Here is a 17793-nt window from a genome sequence, read left to right as displayed (position 1 = left end):
TCCTGTTCTTCTGTTTCACTGTTTTCAGATTTGCAACAAACCTGTACATTGTGACTGTTAATGTTAATTCCACCGCTCGCTCCATAAATAAAACTTAAAGTGGAGGAACTGACAAGAGCTCCCGTCCTGTGTCCAGCCCACGATCTCTTTCACTGTTAATGTTAATTCCACCGCTCGCACTGTTAATGAAACTTAAAGTGGGGGAACTGACACGATCCCCCTTCCTGTGTCCAGCCCACGATCTCTTTCACTGTTAATGTTAATTCCACCGCTCGCTCCATAAATAAAACTTAAAGGGGAGGAACTGACAAGAGCTCCCGTCCTGTGTCCAGCCCACGATCTCTTTCACTGTTAATGTTAATTCCACCACTCGCTCTGTAAATAAAACTTAAAGTGGAGGAACTGACAAGAGCTCCCGTCCTGTGTCCAGCCCACGATCTCTTTCACTGTTAATGTTAATTCCACCGCTCGCTCCATAAAAAAAACTTAAAGTGGAGGAACTGGCAAGAGCTCCAGCCCTGTGTCCAGCCCACGATCTCTTTCACTGTTAATGTTAATTCCACCGCTCGCTCCATAAATAAAACTTAAAGTGGGGGAACTGACAAGAGCTCCCGTCCTGTGTCCAGCCCACGATCTCTTTCACTGTTAATGTTAATTCCACCGCTCGCTCCATCAATAAAAGTTAAAGTGGAGGAACTGACAAGAGCTCCAGTCCTGTGTCCAGCCCAAGATCTCTTTCACTGTTAATGTTAATTCCACCGCTCGCTCCATAAATAAAACTTAAAGTGGGGGAACTGACAAGAGCTCCCGTCCTGTGTCCAGCCCACGATCTCTTTCACTGTTAATGTTAATTCCACCGCTCGCTCCATCAATAAAAGTTAAAGTGGAGGAACTGACAAGAGCTCCAGTCCTGTGTCCAGCCCAAGATCTCTTTCACTGTTAATGTTAATTCCACCGCTCGCTCTGTTAATAAAACTTAAAGTGGGGGAACTGACAAGAGCCCCCGTCCTGTGTCCAGCCCACGATCTCTTTCACTGTTAATGTTAATTCCACCGCTCGCTCTGTTAATAAAACTTAAAGTGGAGGAACTGAAAAGAGCTGCCGCCCTGTGTCCAGCCCACGATCTCTTTAACTGTTAACAATCTCCCGGGCTGGAAAATATTCCCACCCTGGGCTCAGTAACTGCTGCAGAGAGTTCAGCAATCCTGTCCCTCCTGTATTTCCCACATTTTAAAATTTCCCAATTCTTCGTGGGGTGTTTGGGAACAGGGGAGAAATCCTTAGTTAAAACCCGAACATTTAATTCTGGAGAAATCCATCTGCTGTTCCTATTTCCTGGTGTTTTTTGTCAGTAATAACTTGTGGGAGCAGAATTGGAATCCAGTCCGCCGTTTGTTCCCTCCTCTGTTCCTGTTCTCTCTCGATGTCTCTAAAAGACGATTCACTTTTTGTATCGGGAATCGAGATCCGATCAGTCCTGTGATGGACAGAGCTGCTGAGTATTAGAAGCATTTTCTGTTTTTATTTCACGTTAGAATCCGTCTCTGAAACACGGAGACACAGGGAATGCTGCTCAATCTGCTGCAGGGAAACTTCCATGAGCCGCTGAAACATTTGACAAATAACTGACCTCAGACAAAGCAAAATACTGCGGATGCGGGAAATCGGAAATAAAAACAGAAAATGCTGGAAACTCTCAGCAGCTCAGGAAATGTGTTCTGACGAAAGGTCATGGACCTAAATCGTTAAATCTGTTTCTCTCTCCACAGATGCTGCCTGACCTGCTGAGTATTTCCAATATTTTCAGTTTTTATAAATAATTAACCTCCCCGTCTCCCGAAGCAGAAACATTGTCCGTTCTGAGTTTCCAGTTGCAAAACTGACTCAAATGTCGTCCGAAACACTGTCTGTAAAAGTTGTGTAATAATGTTCATAAAACCAATTATTAGAAAGTTTTAAAGTCTTGGTTCACCTTAACTCTGATTACCCTAAAGAGCAAAGAGATTATAAGAAAAACCGCACAGCGCCTCGTCAGAGAATCATACAATAATACAACAACAGCAGCTTGCATTTATGTAGCGCCTTTAACTGAGTAAAACATTCCAACTCGCTTCACAGGAGCGGTTTCCAACACAATGTGATACCGAGCCACATCAGCAGATATTGGGGCCGATGGTCAAAGGTTGGTCAAAGAGGTAGGATTTAAACACAATGTGATACCGAGTTACATCAGGAGATATTGGGGCCGATGGTCAAAGGTTGGTCAAAGAGGAGGTTTTAAACACAATGTGATACCGAGCTACATCAAGAGATATTGGGGCCGATGGTCAAAGGTTGGTCAAAGAGGAGGGTTTTAAACACAATGTGATACCGAGTTACATAAGGAGATATTGGGGCCGATGGTCAAAGAGGGGGTTTTAAACACAATGTGATACCGAGTTACATAAGGAGATATTGGGGCCGATGGTCAAAGGTTGGTCAAAGAGGGGGTTTTAAACACAATGTGATACCGAGTTACATCAGGAGATATTGGGGCCGATGGTCAAAGGTTGGTCAAAGAGGGGGTTTTAAACACAATGTGATACCGAGCTACATCAGGAGATATTGGGGCCGATGGTCAAAGGTTGTTCAAAGAGGAGGGTTTTAAACACAATGTGATACCGAGTTACATCAGGAGATATTGGGGCCGATGGTCAAAGGTTGGTCAAAGAGGAGGTTTTAAACACAATGTGATACCGAGTTACATCAGGAGATATTGGGGCCGATGGTCAAAGGTTGTTCAAAGAGGGGGTTTTAAACACAATGTGATACCGAGCTACATCAGGAGATATTGGGGCCGATGGTCAAAGGTTGGTCAAAGAGGGGGTTTTAAACACAATGTGATACCGAGTTACATCAGGAGATATTGGGGCCGATGGTCAAAGGTTGTTCAAAGAGGAGGTTTTAAACACAATGTGATACCGAGTTACATCAGGAGATATTGGGGCCGATGGTCAAAGGTTGTTCAAAGAGGAGGGTTTTACGAGCGTCTTGGAGGCGGAAAGAGAGGTGGAGCGGCGGAGAGGTTCAGGGAGGGGTTTCCAGAGTTTTGGGCCGGGGGCAGCTGAAAGCACGGCCGCCAATGGTGGAGCGATTAAATTGGGGATGCGCAAGAGGCGAGAATTGGAGGAGCGCAGGTATCTCGGAGGGTTGAAGGGCTGGAAGAGGTTACAGAGATAGTGAGGGGAGAGGCTGTGGAGGGACTTGAAAACAAGGATGAACGTTTTAAAACCGAGACATCGCATAACCGGAAGCCAGTGTAAGTGAGCGAGCTCAGGGGTGATGTGTGAAGGGGACTAGGTGCGAGTTAGCAGTTTGGGATGACCTGAAGTTTACGGAGGGTGGAAGATGTGAGGTGGGCCAGGAATACAGCACAGAACGAGGTCATTCGGTCCATCGTGCCTGTGCTGGTCTATGAAAGACCTGTACATTTATTCCCTCTCATCTGCTCTTTCCCCATAGCTCTGTAAATGATTTCCCTTCGGGTATTTAGTCAATGCTCTTCTTAAAGCTGCTAGTGAATCTGTTTCAACCATCCTTTCAGGCAGTGCATTGCAGGTCACAAGAACTCGTTGAGTTTCCTCCTGTCGCCTCTGGTCTGATATCAATCATCTTAAACGTCAGGTCCAATTTAACCTTTTGCTCCGAAACATGCTGCACTCAGCTGATGTCATGTCTCAAATTACTAATATATACTTCAAAAGGAAAACATTTGTACTACTATGGGCTGTGGGATTAATTAGACAGCTCCTTCAGAGAGCCAGCGCAGGGACGATGGGTCGAATGCCTTTCTTCACGAATGACAGATTCTGAGGATGTAATGCTTCATGAGGGGCAAGGTGCTCCGTCAGCGGCTCGTTGGTTTAGGGGTGTGACTCTCCTTGTGGAGTTTCTTCCAGTTGTAAATGTGGGAGGTCTCGTGTTGAAATCCCAACCGAACCCCATTTATTGTTAGTAAAAACTCACCTTCTCACAGCTTATGTGACAGTGTAGAAAACAACATTCCTTTAAATAGGATGAAAGCAGATTTTGCGCTGATTTTCCCACATTGTCCGAGCGTCATGGGAGCAACGTGAAAACCAACCAGCCGGGTAACTGAAAAGGCTTTGTGATGTAATCGGCTCTGTGGCGCACTGGTAGATCTCATTGGATCTGTGAGCAATGAATGAATGATTCATAGATGCAGCATTGAGAGGTTGTGGGTTCGAGTCCTGTTGCAAGTCAGGGCTCCTTGATTCCGCGGCTCGACAGGGTGATTTTACTGCAAAACCTCAACTTGTTGATGTATGTCCTTCAGGAAGGCAAACTGCTGCCCTGACACTTCCTATTACACAAGTGACTCTAGTCACAGCCCACTTTCCCTCGGAGCTGAATTGGTGAACCGCTTTCCAGAAGGAAACTCAGCACCTGCTCAGTGCAACTCTTGGAAAACAAATTAAAAAGATGGTCAAACTAAAGTCAGTCTGCTGGGCGCTCAGACAGGTTTCACACTGAGACACATGCAGCCAGCTGACAGACGCCGAGTCACTGAGAGTAGTGACGGGCAGCACAACACCGCCTCCCCTGGCTGATCAGCCATCATTTCAGAGCAGTTCAGGAAGAGAGCTTGAAAGAGTGGCGCTGGGAGCAGGATTCGGATCTGCGCAGAAAGACCCCACTCGATTTCAAGTCAAATGCCTTAAACACTCGGTGATCGCAGTTGCAAGCGGCTGGTGCTGCAGCTGTGGATCAGACGGGGTCGGGTCACCACAGGAGCTCTGTCAGACTGCATGTCCTTTCTGGCATGTTTCTATCTGGACACCAGCAGCGCGGGTCTGTGCGGACATTGCCTGGTTCAGGCAGAAGGTTTTTGCCTGCCATGTGAGATCCGCGTTCGATTCCAGCCAATGCAGGATCATCACGTTTTGCTTTCTGCACCCCTGAGATCGGCTGAATTGGGATAAACTTATTGAGATACATTATCGTCCTAATGAACTGTCTGGTGGAGCAGTGCGGCGCTTTAGAAGACAGGTACAAAAGGCAAAGTTGTTTCGCTCTCAAGTGCTCTGCTCTGCTCGCAGTTGAATTTGACCTTGAACCCGCTCTGGACATTAATCTCACTGGAGCAGAGTGTGACCACAGTGTGTCTGTCAGCGGGTGGGTGACGAGGTTGGGGTCGCTGTGGGCCGCTTTCAATCGAGGCTGGGACACGATGCAAGGGGGAGAGTTGCTCCGAGTTCTGGAATACATTGCCAGTCAAGAGCGGGAAAAATCGAAAGTAACCTAAAACAGAAAACCCAGTCAGCAGATTGAGGATCTGTAGATCCGCTTTGGGAAAGTGAATCAGAGTAGAATGAAGGGCGAACTGTCCGGCTGCCCAGAAGCGATCAAGACACAGCTCGGTCGGCGCGTTTCCCTGGTTTACGATGCTGGAACATTCCTCACACAAAAATTATTCACCCCAGTGGAAACAATTCTAACAGCCGATAATTTATTCTATCGATTGAAGGAATGCCGAACATGGTAACCGAGCGACGGTGGAAAGTTTATTAACGTTGTTCCACTCAATCGAATTTTGATGAACTTTGATCTTTTCTCATTTTATAGACTGTATTTGAAGGGTCTCGGTATAAAGTTCAGTGTTTCTGACAGCGGGGTGTGAGTGAGCAGCTGGTGAGGGTAACAAGCTCAGGGCTGGATGCAGGAAGCTCTCTGACAGTCTCTCTCTCTCTCTCTCTCTCTCTCTCTCTGATGGGGAGAGTTAATTGACAGCTGGAGGCTGTTGGTGGTTTGGTTAATGCAGGAAGTTCCCTCCAAACCATGTTATGATTGGCAGCTGCAATCCACTTGTTTGTCCAGGACAGAAACATGAACAAAAGTGAATCAGTCCCGGATCATTCTGGGTCTGTTTAAAACGGAGGCAATTTCAGATACGACGGCCGAGTGGGTAAGATGTTGGATTCGAAAATCCGGTGGTTTGTTTAGCTGAGGCTCGAACCCTGCTCGCGGCGGATCTGTTCAGAAGTTCTAAATCTGCTTTTTGTTCTTTAATCCTCTCTTTTCTCAGAGCGCTGACTCTGAAATCGCTCAGCATTCTCTCCACTGCTATTTCTCAAGCTGGCAGCTCCCGCCTAACCTAGTGGAGAAGGCAACTGATCTTCGCTGCTTCGCGTAATCTTACCCGAATAATTTGCATGGTCGAGTCGGTCCATGGCCGTTTTATATACTGGGCGATAGCTGTCCTAATGTTCCGAGCCTGTGCAACACGCGGACATTCCTCCCCCAGAGTCCTCAGTCTCTCCGGTATCTCAGCACCTAGTGGCGGGAGCTGCTCTCCGGTGAAGTTTGCTGACAGAAGGTGAATCTACATTTCCAGCATTGTCGATATTCCCATTCCCTCAAAGAACAAAGCCAAACAGAAGGCGGGAATTACGTAGAATGACGCTGACTTTTACAAAACATAAACAGACCACTGAACCCAACTGGTGTGTGTCGGTGTTTCTGCTCCACACCAGCCTCCTCCCGAGCTGCTTCATCACCTCCAATCAGCAGAACCTTCTGTTCCTGTCTCCCTCATGTGTGTATCCAGCTTCCCCTGAAATGCATCTATTCGTCTCAAACACTCCACGTGGCCGGCAATTCAATATTCTAACCACTCTCTGAGTGAAGAAGTTTGTCCTGAATTGCCTATTGGATTTGTCAGTGACTATCGTGTATTGATGACCCCTAGTTTTGGACAGCCCACAACTGGAAGTATCTGATATACGTTAACTCTTCCAAAACCGGAGCTCCAACTGCCGACCATTTCCCCACTACACTGCCTGTAATCAAAAAAGTTCAGCCCCTACTGGGGAGGGCTCATCCTGTCCTGACAAGAAATGAGGACGTTTCCCTGAGCTGTGTGCTGGTTGCTGTGGGGCATTACTTGATTAAACTGCTGTTCTGCCCCTAAAGACACTCGGTGTCTTCAAGCCTTGAGTCTTCCCGACCTGTACCACATATCTGTTGACTTAGGTTGAAGTGTTTACGACCCTACTGGGAGCGGAAGAGAGACAAAAGCAGAGAGAGAGACCGAGAGATAGAGAAAGGCAGAGAGACACAGAGCAAGGCGCAGAGGGAGAGAGAGATTGAGAGTGAGTTATTGAGAGTGAGACAAAGCGATAGGCAGGAAGATTGACAGTGAGAGTGACAAGAAGCGCAGCAGAGAGATTAGGAGATAAATCTGTACTTGACGGCAATGACTATCCGTGTAATGAGCAATGTGAAACTGTACTCTATGATCGGCTCTGTGGCGCAATGGATAGCGCATTGGACTTCTTGTTAATGATCGATGAAAGTCATTCAAAGGCTGTGGGTTCGAGCCCCAGCAGAGTTGTTATTCAGCCAGGTTCCGGTGGTGACATTTTGCAGCAAACCCACAACTGGTTGATTGAAGCCCTTCAGAGAATGGGAATGGCCAATGAGATCTCCTGAATTGTGATTGAAGAACAGGCCAGCTTCAATCTGCGCACCTACTTGAAATATTTTGTTCATTCCATTGTACTTTCCAGAATTACTTTCCCTGCCGCCTCAGTCATTATTTCTTTCTTTACCGTTTTCTGCTAGTGTTGCAGGTTAGATCAGCAGTGGCCGTTCTCGGAAGCCTGCGAAGTCCATCAGGGAAAAAGGTTGAGAAAAAAAATAGTTAGGGAGAGATAGAGAGATACATGCAAAGAAAATGAAGGGTTTATGGGACATGTCTGTGCGGAGATTAAGGTGGAGCTTGGGAGAGATTCCACCCGTCTCCTGAAATCCACGAACTATTCCAAGACTTGAGCACAAAAATCTAGGCTGACAGTTCAGTGCAATACTGAAGGAGTGCTGCACTATCGGAGATGCCGTCTTTTGGATGAAACTATAAACCGAGGCTCTGTCTGGCCTCTCAGGGGGACAGTAAACACTATTTCGACGAAGAGCAGGGGAGGTATCCCCGGTGTCCTGACTAATATTTGTCCCTCAGTCAACGTCACTAATACAGGATATCTGTTCATAACTGTTTGTGGGAGCTTGCTGTGCGCAATTTCGCTGCCGCGTTTCCTACATCACATAGAAACATAGAAACATAGAAACATAGAAGATAGGAGCAGGAGTAGGCCATTCGGCCCTGCGAGCCTGCTCCACCATTCAATGCGATCATGGCTGATCATCCAAATTCAGTACCCTGTCCCTGCCTTCTCCCCATATCCCTTGATCCCTTTAGCCTTAAGAAATATATCCAACCCTTTCTTGAATATATTTAATGAACTGGCCTCCACCGCCCTCTGTGGCAGAGAATTCCACAGGTTCACCACTCTCTGGGTGAAGAAATTCCTCCTCATTTCAGTCCTAAATGTCTTACCCCTTATCCTTAGACTATGGCCCCTGGTTCTGGGCTCCCTGGCCATCATAAACATCCTTCCTGCATCTAGTCTGTCCAGGCCTGACAGAATTTTAGAGGTTTCGATGAGATCCCCTTATTCCAACTCTTTGCTTTCTGTCCGCCAACCAGTTCTCTATCCAAGTCAATACCTTGCCCCCAATCCCATGTGCCTTAATTTTGCACGCTAATCTCTTATGTGGGACCTTATCGAAAGCCTTCTGAAAGTCCAAATACACCACATCCACTGGTTCTCCCTTATCTATTTTACCAGTTACATCCTCAAAAAATTCCAGTAGATTAGTCAAGCACGATTTACCTTTTGTAAATCCATGTTGACTGTGTCTGATCCTGTCACTGCTTACCAAGTGCTCTACTATTACATCTTTTATAATAGATTCTATCATTTTCCCCAGTACCGATGCCAGGCTTACCGGTCTATAATTCCCTGCTTTTTCTCTACTACCTTTTTTGAATAGTGGGGTAACATTAGCAATCTTGTTGTACGAGGCCCCTTGGGTCTGAGCGATCATAATCAGATCGCTCAGACCCAAGGGGCCTCGTACAACAAGATTGCTAATTAATCCTTTCTCGTTGCACAATACCCAGTCTAAGATGGCCTGAGCTCTGGTTGGTTCCTCGACATATTGGTCCAGGAAACCATCCCGTACACACTCCAGGAATTCCTCCTCCACAGTGTTGTTACTAATTTGATTGGCCCAATCTATATGCAGATTAAAGTCACCCATGATGACTCCTGTGCCCTTATTGCACGCTTCATTAATTTCCCTTTTAATGCCATCCCCAACCTCCACCTTACTGTTGGGAGGTGTTTTTCCCCTTCGTATTTCTCAATTCTACCCATACAGATTCCACATCATCAGAGTTAATATACTTCATTACAATTGTATTAATCCCTTCTTTAACCAGTAATGCTACCCCACCTCCCTTTCCTTTTTGCCTATCTTTCCTGAATATCGAATACCCCTGGATGTTGAGTTCCCAGCCTTGGCCATCCTTGAGCCACGTTTCCGTAATCCCAACTAAATCATATTCGTTTACCTCTACTTGCGCAGCCAATTTATCCACCTTATTACAAATGCTCCTCGCATTAAGACACAAAACCTTCAGGTTTGTTTTTTTAATGCTCTTAGACCTATTAGAATTATTATTTACTGTGGCCACGTTTGAATTAAACTGTTGATTTCTCTGACTGCCACTGTTGTGTTTCTCCTTCCTATCTTTTGCTTTTATCCCTGCTTCCCTTTCCTCTGTCTCCCTGCTCAGTTTCCCAACCCCCTGCCATTTTAGCTTAAACCCTCCCGAACAGTGCTAGCAAACCTCCCCGCAAGGATATTTGTCCCGCTCTGGTTCAGGTGCAACCCGTCCGACTTGTACAAGTCCCACCTTCCCCAGAAGCAGGCCCAGTGATCCAGGAAACTAAAGCCCTCCCTCCTGCACCAACTCTTTAGCCACACATTCATCTGCTCTATCCTACTATCCCTATACTCACTAGTACGTGGCACTGGGAGTAATCCAGAGATTACAACTTTTGAGGTCCTGCTCTTTAATCTGCTACCTAGCTCCGTAAATTCTTGCTGCAGGACCTCATCCCTCTTCCTACCCATGTCATTGGTCCCAATGTGAACCACGACCTCTGACTGTTCACCCTCCCCCTTCAGAATGCCCTGCAGCCGTTCAGTGACATCCTTGACCCTGGCACCAGGGAGGCAACAAACCATCCTGGAGTCACGTCTACGGCCACAGAAACGCCTATCTGTTCCCCTTACGATAGAATCCCCTACCACTATTGCTCTCCCACTCTGTTTCCTCCTTTTCTGAGCAGCAGAAGCACCCCTGGTGCCGGGAAGTTGGCTGCTGCTACCTTCCTCTGGTAAGTCATCCCCCTCAGCAGTATCTTAATCGGTATACCTGCTTGAGAGGGGGATGGCCACAGGGGTCCCCTGCACTACCTGCCTGCCTCTACTGCTCTGCCTGATGGTCACCCATTTGCCTTCTGCCTGTCCAGCCCTTACCTGCGTTGTGACCACCTCATCAAACGTGTTATCCACGACCCTCTCAGCATCCTGAATGCTCCAAAGCCCATCCATCCACAGCTCCAGGGCCGCAATGCGGTCTGCTAGTAGCTGCAGCTGGATGCATTTCTGGCACACGTGGTCATCAGGGGCACCAGCAGTGTCCCTGAATTCCCACATAGAGCAAGAGGAGCATAACACGGGGCTGGGCTCTCCTGGCATGACTTACCCTTTAATTAATTTAAATTAATTCACTATCACCAATTAAAGATAAACTCTAAGGCGCTTGTATGGTTTACCAACAGTCCCCGCTACACCAGAAAGACCTTAGCAACTATAAACCACAGAGTTAAAGTTTAAAAAAGAGAAATACTCACCAACCAATCACTTACCTGCTGCCTGGTGATGTCTGATTACTTTTTACCTCTCTCCCCGCTGCTGAGTTGGTAAGACTCGCTGCTCGCGCCCGTTTTTATACCGGGCTCCGCCTCACCTCGCTCCCTGGTCCGAAATGGTCTGGCCTCGGCGCTCGCGCCGGTTTTTATACCGGGCTCCGCCTTACCTCGCTTCCTGGTCTGAACTGGTCGGGCCTCACTGCTCGCGCCAGTTTTTATACCGGGCTCCACCTCACCTCGCTCCCTGGTTCGAACTGGTCGGGCCTCACTGCTTGCGCTGGTTTTTATACCGGGCTCCACCTCACCTCGCTGCCTGGTCTGAACTGGTCGGGCCTCGCTGCTCATGCTGGTTTCTATACCGGGCTCTGCCTCACCTCGCTCCCTGGTCCGAACTGGTCGGGCCTCGCTGCTCGCGCCGGTTTTTATACCGGGCTCCGCCTCACCTCGCTCCCTGGTCTGAACTGGTCGGGCCTTGCTGCTCGCGCTGGTTTTTATACCGGGCTCCGCCTCACCTCGCTCCCACAACAGTGACTACACCTGAAAAAGCGCTTCATTGGCCGTAAAGCTTTTTGGGACATTCTCGATAAATGCAGGACTTTTTTCTTTTGATCTTCTATACCCGGAACCAATAAAGTTAGAATTGAAACGGTATTTGTAGAAAGGGTTGTGAGACTGTGGAATGCAATGGCCCAGGTTAGCAGATTTAAAACAAGGTTTAAAAACTGGCAGCGTGTGGGAGGAAGGGGAGAGAGAGTCAAGCGAGACACAGATAATATCACCGTGGAAACCACTGGCCCCGAATCTGCTTTAAATCCCCCACTGTATTTTAACCACAATTATTGTCATATTGATATATTGAAGGATTTCAGCAATACAGGAGATTTAACGCTGCCTCTGGGTGGATATATTTAAACTTTCAGCAGCCAGTGAGCAGGGAGCAGATGCTGAGGCTGATTCTTCCGACGGCACCTTCCCGTGCAAGCGCTGGAGATGTAGCACCTGCCCTTTGACCACCTCCCTTCCCACCATCCAGGGCCCCAAACATTCGCTCCAGGTGAAACAGCAAAGTCCTTGAACTTCTTTCAATGTAGTAAACTGTATTCGCTGCTCACACCGCGGGTCTCCTCTATATTCGGGGGACCAAACGTAGATTGGGTGATCACTTTGTGGAACAACTTCATCCAGACCACAAGCGTGACTCTGAGCTTCTGTCCTCGGCATCCTACACTGTTCTAATAAAGCTCAACGGAAGCTCGAGGAACAGCACCTCATCTTTTCATCTGGACTCAATTTCAGTTCATCAATTTCAGTTCATCAATTTCAGTTCATCAATTTCAGTTCATCAATGTCAGTTCATCAATTTCAGTTCATCAATTTCAGTTCATCAATGTCAGTTCATCAATTTCAGTTCATCAATTTCAGTTCATCAATTTCCGTTCATCAATTTCAGTTCATCAATTTCAGTTCATCAATTTCAGTTCATCAATTTCAGTTCATCAATTTCAGTTCATCAATGTCAGTTCATCAATTTCAGTTCATCAATTTCAGTTCATCAATTTCAGTTCATCAATGTCAGTTCATCAGTTTCAGTTCATCAATTTCAGTTCATCAATTTCAGTTCATCAATTTCAGTTCATCAATTTCAGTTCATATCCACTGTTCCCATTTTGTGGACAGCAGCTGTTGGTAATGACTCTGCTGCTGCCAGTTACACCTCCTCTGGATCCATCTTTTGTTTCTTTGCTTCTCCCAATACCACCCCTACAGCCTTGCACCATCACCCCTTTTGTCATTTAATCTTTCCTGCCTTCCACCCTATCACAGACCTTCCCCTTGTACTTTCCTCCGCTCCCCCTTTCCCTGCCATTTTATTGGCTTAAAACCGGTGACATTTCTAACTTGTTCAAGTTCTGATGAAAGCTCATCAATCTGCGATGCTAACTTTGTGTCTCTCTCCACAGATGCTGCCCGCCCTGCTGAGTGTTTCCAACATTTTCTATTTTATTGCAATATTCCTGCTGTTTATATTCATTATCCTGCAGCGTACTCCTACTGTTCTCAACATCTTCTATTACTGTTAAATATCAGAGGCGTAGCATTACTGTAATGATCAATGTGATTCATTTCGACTTGTGGTTACACGACAAATTGAATATCACAAAATCAGCGCAATAATGATTGCGGAGGTAAAACACACGGTGCAGGGTCAGTGATTGGAGAATTGCGGTCATGCAGATCTAAATGTATCGACTGGATTCTTGCCCCAATGACTATTGGTACAAATGGGACATGTGGCCCCCATCTCTGGTCGGCCTGTCCTGCTGGTGGGATTGGACATACCCAGGGATGGTGATGGAGGAGTCTGGGACGTTGGCTGAAAGTTGTGATTCTTTGAGTAGGATTCTTTGAGTATTACTATGTCAGGTTGTTGCTTGACTACTCTGTGGGGCAGCTCTCCCACTTTGAGCACAAGTAAGTGAGCAAGACTTTGCCGCGTCGAATGGGTGAGATTTTAGACCACACCTAGAGCACTGTTAGCAGTTCTGAGACACCACACCTTAGTAACCATATGTAGAATAGGGTGTACCTGTAGGTTTTAGTAAACATTATTAAGAAATATAATATGTGAAATTGTATGTTAAAAGCCTGTATAAAATGGCGAATGTCTTAGAGAAAAGCAGGATGGATAATTATGCCAACCTGACTGAAACTGCTGTGTTTTCAATTACTGAAGTAACGGAATGTAGTGCTAAGTTTATGGAGACTGGTGGGGACGAGGAATTTAGTAATATTATGCTTAAAGATACAAGAACTAGAGAAAGAGATAGGAGTTGAGGGCATCCTTCATTGATACAGCTATAGGATGGACAGATTGTTTAGAAAACATTTTTTAAAATGTTCTGTGAAAAGTGAACATCAAAGATAAGGGTACTTTGTTGTGCACAGAAAGTGACCTAGTGAGATTAACAAGGTCATAATATGGCTAACGAGGGAAGCATTACTTTTAGCAGATGTCAGAGGGTTAATTTCTACCCCGTGGGCAAAACGAGCGGAAAAAGGGTATAAAGATACAGGTTTTGAACACTGAAAGTAGCGCGCACCACGTAACCAGAAATTGATAGGAGCTTCAGTCAACAGAACACAGCAAGAACCCAAAGACGCGAGCTTCAGTCAACAGAACACAGCAAGAACCCAACGAAGCGATCTTCAGTCAACAGAACACAGCAAGAACCCAAAGAAGCGAGCTTCAGTCAACATAACACAGCAAGATATATCAGGATACCACACCGCAGTCACTCGGAAGGAACACCAGGGTTAAACGAACAGACTGTGACTATCTTCTTGTTCAGTATTGCTTCTTTCTACTGGAAGTTTAATGCTTAATAATCCTGTTTTATTATACACAATATACCTGTACCCAGAGTGGTTTGTGTAGTCATGGACAAATTATTATAAGAGCTTTTGAAAGCTACACATATATTGGCCTTGAAGCGAGTGCAGTGTAGGTTTACCAGCATGAAAACCGGACTCCAAGGGTTAAATTAGGAGGAGAGGTTACACGAATTACGGTTGTATTCTCGATAATTTAAAGGTTAAGGCGAGATTTGATTGAAGTTTTCAAGATAATAAGGGGAACAGTTAGTATAGATAGAGATGAACTATGTCCACTGCTTGGGGAGTCCAGGACTAGAGGGTATAGTCTAAAAATTAGAGCCAGGTCTTTCAGGAGTGAAATTTGGAAACACTTCTACACGCAATGGGTGGTAGAAGTTTGGAACTCTCTTCCACAAACGACAATTGATGCTGGATCAAATGTTAATTTTACATCTGAGATTGATAGATTTTTGTTCATCAATGGTATTAAGGGATATGGGCCAAAAGCGGGTATATGGAGTTAGGTCGCAGATCAGCCATGCTCCCAATGAATGGCGGAACAGGCTGGAGGGGCTAAATGGCCCACTCCTGTTCCTATGTTCATATGTTGTATAAAGTTCTGCTTAGACCACATCTGGAGTACTGCGTCCAGTTCCAGGTACCACATCTCAGGAATGATATATTGGCCTTGGAGCGGGTGCAACGCAGATTGACCAGAATGATACCGGGGCTGAAAGGCTTAGATTATCAAGAGCAGCGGCACAGACTAGGCTTGTATACTTTTGGATATAGAAGATAAAGATGTGATATAATTAAGATAGTTAAGCTACTGTCAGTTCCGCTCTGTAACACACTGACCTGTTAACTGTTTCCAGATATTGTCGCTCATTTTCACAATTGGATGTGCTGCAGTCTGCTGACAACAGGCAGTTAAACTGAGCAAGATTTCAGGCCTGGCGGTGAATGCTGCTCCTCACGGATTTCTCTGTCTCCAGGCGCTGGCCGGGATTGGAAAGGTCTTGTGTCACACTAAGTAAAGCTAGAAGTCATCAATATAAGATAGTCACCAATATATTCAATCGGGAGTTCATGAGATAGTTATTTACTCAAAGTACGCGCTACCATAAGTAATAATTGAGGTAAATAGCATTGATGCATTTCAGGCGGAGTTAGATAAGTACATGAGGGAGACAGCAATAGAAGCATATGCTGAAAGTTAGATGATGAGGGCTGGGAGTAGGCACGTGTGCAGCATAAACGCCGGCAGAGACCAGTTGTGCCGAATGGCCTTTTCCTGTGCTGTACATTCGCTGCAAAGTGTCTGAAAGGTTCAGAGACCCGCACCTCCTTTAGGCTCCAGAATTTATGCAATTATTATCGAGAAGCCTCTTAATAGCCTCGCGTCCTTGCATCTCACCACCTCTGATGGAAGGTCAAACTCCCCACAGAATCAATTCTGCCCGAGCCGTCATCGCGGGGTTCTTTCATTTTGCGGTTTTGAAACAGGACAGAGACACAAATCTGTTTCCTTCATTGACCCTGTGATTCGCTATTCTGCGGGTATGAGAGAGAGAGAGAGAGAGAGGGAGCGATATGGACAAAGAGAGAGTCAGAGAGAGGGAAGAAGGAAAAGGGAGAGAGAGAGAGAGAGAGAGAGAGCGAGATGGACAGACCGGGAGAAAGATATAGGCATCCTTGTCAACCTTTTTAATTGCTAGCCCCTGCAGTTTGTAAAGATGATCAACGGAAGGACGTGTATTTTATCGCTTTGCCCGACTTCAGAACATCCCAAAGCGCTTTACCGCCAATTGTGTTAGAACTTGGTGTTCCCGCCCTGGACTTGGGAAACTGCAGCAAATTCGCAACAGCTTCTTCCTCTCTTTTCCTCTCTCTCTCTCTCTCTCTCTCTATTTCTCTCTCCCTCTCTCTCGCTGTCTGTCTGTTTGTTTCTCTCTCTTTCTCTGTCTGAATCTCTATCAGACGGTTTCCCTCCTTCTTTATAACTGAACAGCGACATGCATTCGCAGCCTGTCCCGGGGTGAGTTACTATGGGGAATCACTGGGACCACAGGCTCGCTGTAAGGGCTCCTCCTTAGATGGGAAGCCCGGAGAGAGAGGCTGACGTGCGCAATGTTGAAGCGGTGAATAATGGCACCTTCATTCGTAGTTATTTCTAACATTTTATAATGCTCTATTTGAGATGCTGTGCACTCCAATGACTCGCTATCTCTGTGCCTGTATCTTCGTTTCTCCCTCTGTGTAACTCTCTGTCTGTTCCTCCTTCTCTGTCTCTCTGTGTCCCTATTTCTGCCTCGTATTCTGTTTCTCTCCCTGCTGTCTCACTCTCTCTCTCTCTCGCTATCTTTCTATCTGACACAGATTCATTCCCTGTCTGTGGGCCTGTCTCTCCATCTCTTTTCTCTATCTATCCATCTCTGCGTGTGTGTGCAGCTGTGTTTGGATTTGTGTGTGTGGATCTCTGTACACATTAAAAGGATTAGACCATTCAGCCCCTCTACCATGTTCCACAATTCAAATCGGTCATGGCTGATCTGTATCTTAACTCCATTTTTGCCGTAAACTTTAATAACCTTGCCTAACAACAATCTATCGATCTTAGTTTTGAAATGTCTCTGCTATCGCTTCTCACTCTGTCTATTTGAATTGCTCCGCAGGTCAGGAAGTTTTTGCAGGGAGAGGCTTTAGATGCTCAGACTGGAAGGAAGTTTAGAGTGGTGTTCCCCAGGGGTCGATAGTAGGACCGCTACTCTTTTTGATGAAGATTAATGAACTTGGGTATAGAGGGCATAATTTCAAATTTTGCAAATAATACGAAACACGGTAATGTGGTAAACAGTGAAGACGATAGTAACAGACTACAGGAGGACATATACAGACTGGTTAAATGGGCAGACACGAGACAGATGAAATTTAACGCAGAGAAGTGTGAAGTGATATATTTTGGTAGGAAGAATGAGGAGAGGCAAAATTAATTAAATGGTACAATTTTAACATGAACAATTATTTACTTTAATCGGCGCCCTCTGGAGATCACTGGCCCCGAAACTGGTCAGAACGCTCCCCCTGCATTTTCTTAACCGCCTCTAAATGGTACAATTTTAAAGTGGATGCTAGAACAGGGAGACATGGGGTGTGCGTACACAGATCTGTGAAGCGGTCAGGACACGTTGAGAAGGCTGTTAAAAAAGCACGTGGGATCCTTGGTCAGGCCTCAGCTGGAGTATTTTCTTCAATTCTGGTCACCACGCTTCAGGAAGAAAGTCAAGGCCTTGGAGAGAGTGCAGAATAGATTTACTGGAATGGTACCAGGGGTGAGGGACTTCATTTGTGTGAAGAGACTGGAGAAGCTGGGATTTTTCTCTTTAGCGTAGAGAATGCAAGAAGAGATTTGATAGTAATGTTCAAAATTATGAACGATTTTGATAGAGTTCATCGGGAGAAATGTTTAAAAAGTCATATTAAAGGTGATAAAACCTCGCTAGGCACGGATGGGGGTCGAACACCATGATCTTCGGTTTACGAGACCAACGCCTTACCACTTGGCCACCGCGCC

General features: G+C 46.0%; 1 non-coding gene across 1 annotated transcript; it reads right to left on the bottom strand.

Annotated features, from left to right (window-relative positions):
- Nucleotides 1-17720: 17720 nt before the first annotated feature.
- trnat-cgu (transfer RNA threonine (anticodon CGU)) lies at nt 17721-17793 on the bottom strand. The gene has a single exon. It is a non-coding gene; the product is annotated as a tRNA-Thr (tRNA).

The sequence above is a fragment of the Somniosus microcephalus genome, unplaced genomic scaffold, assembly GCF_052327205.1.
Source record: "Somniosus microcephalus isolate GS21.2 unplaced genomic scaffold, FLI_Smic_1.0 unresolved_chr1, whole genome shotgun sequence".
NCBI classification, from domain to species: domain Eukaryota; kingdom Metazoa; phylum Chordata; class Chondrichthyes; order Squaliformes; family Somniosidae; genus Somniosus; species Somniosus microcephalus.
The sequence above is the reverse complement of the archived record's forward strand: the minus strand, read 5'-3'. Positions and strand labels throughout refer to the sequence as shown.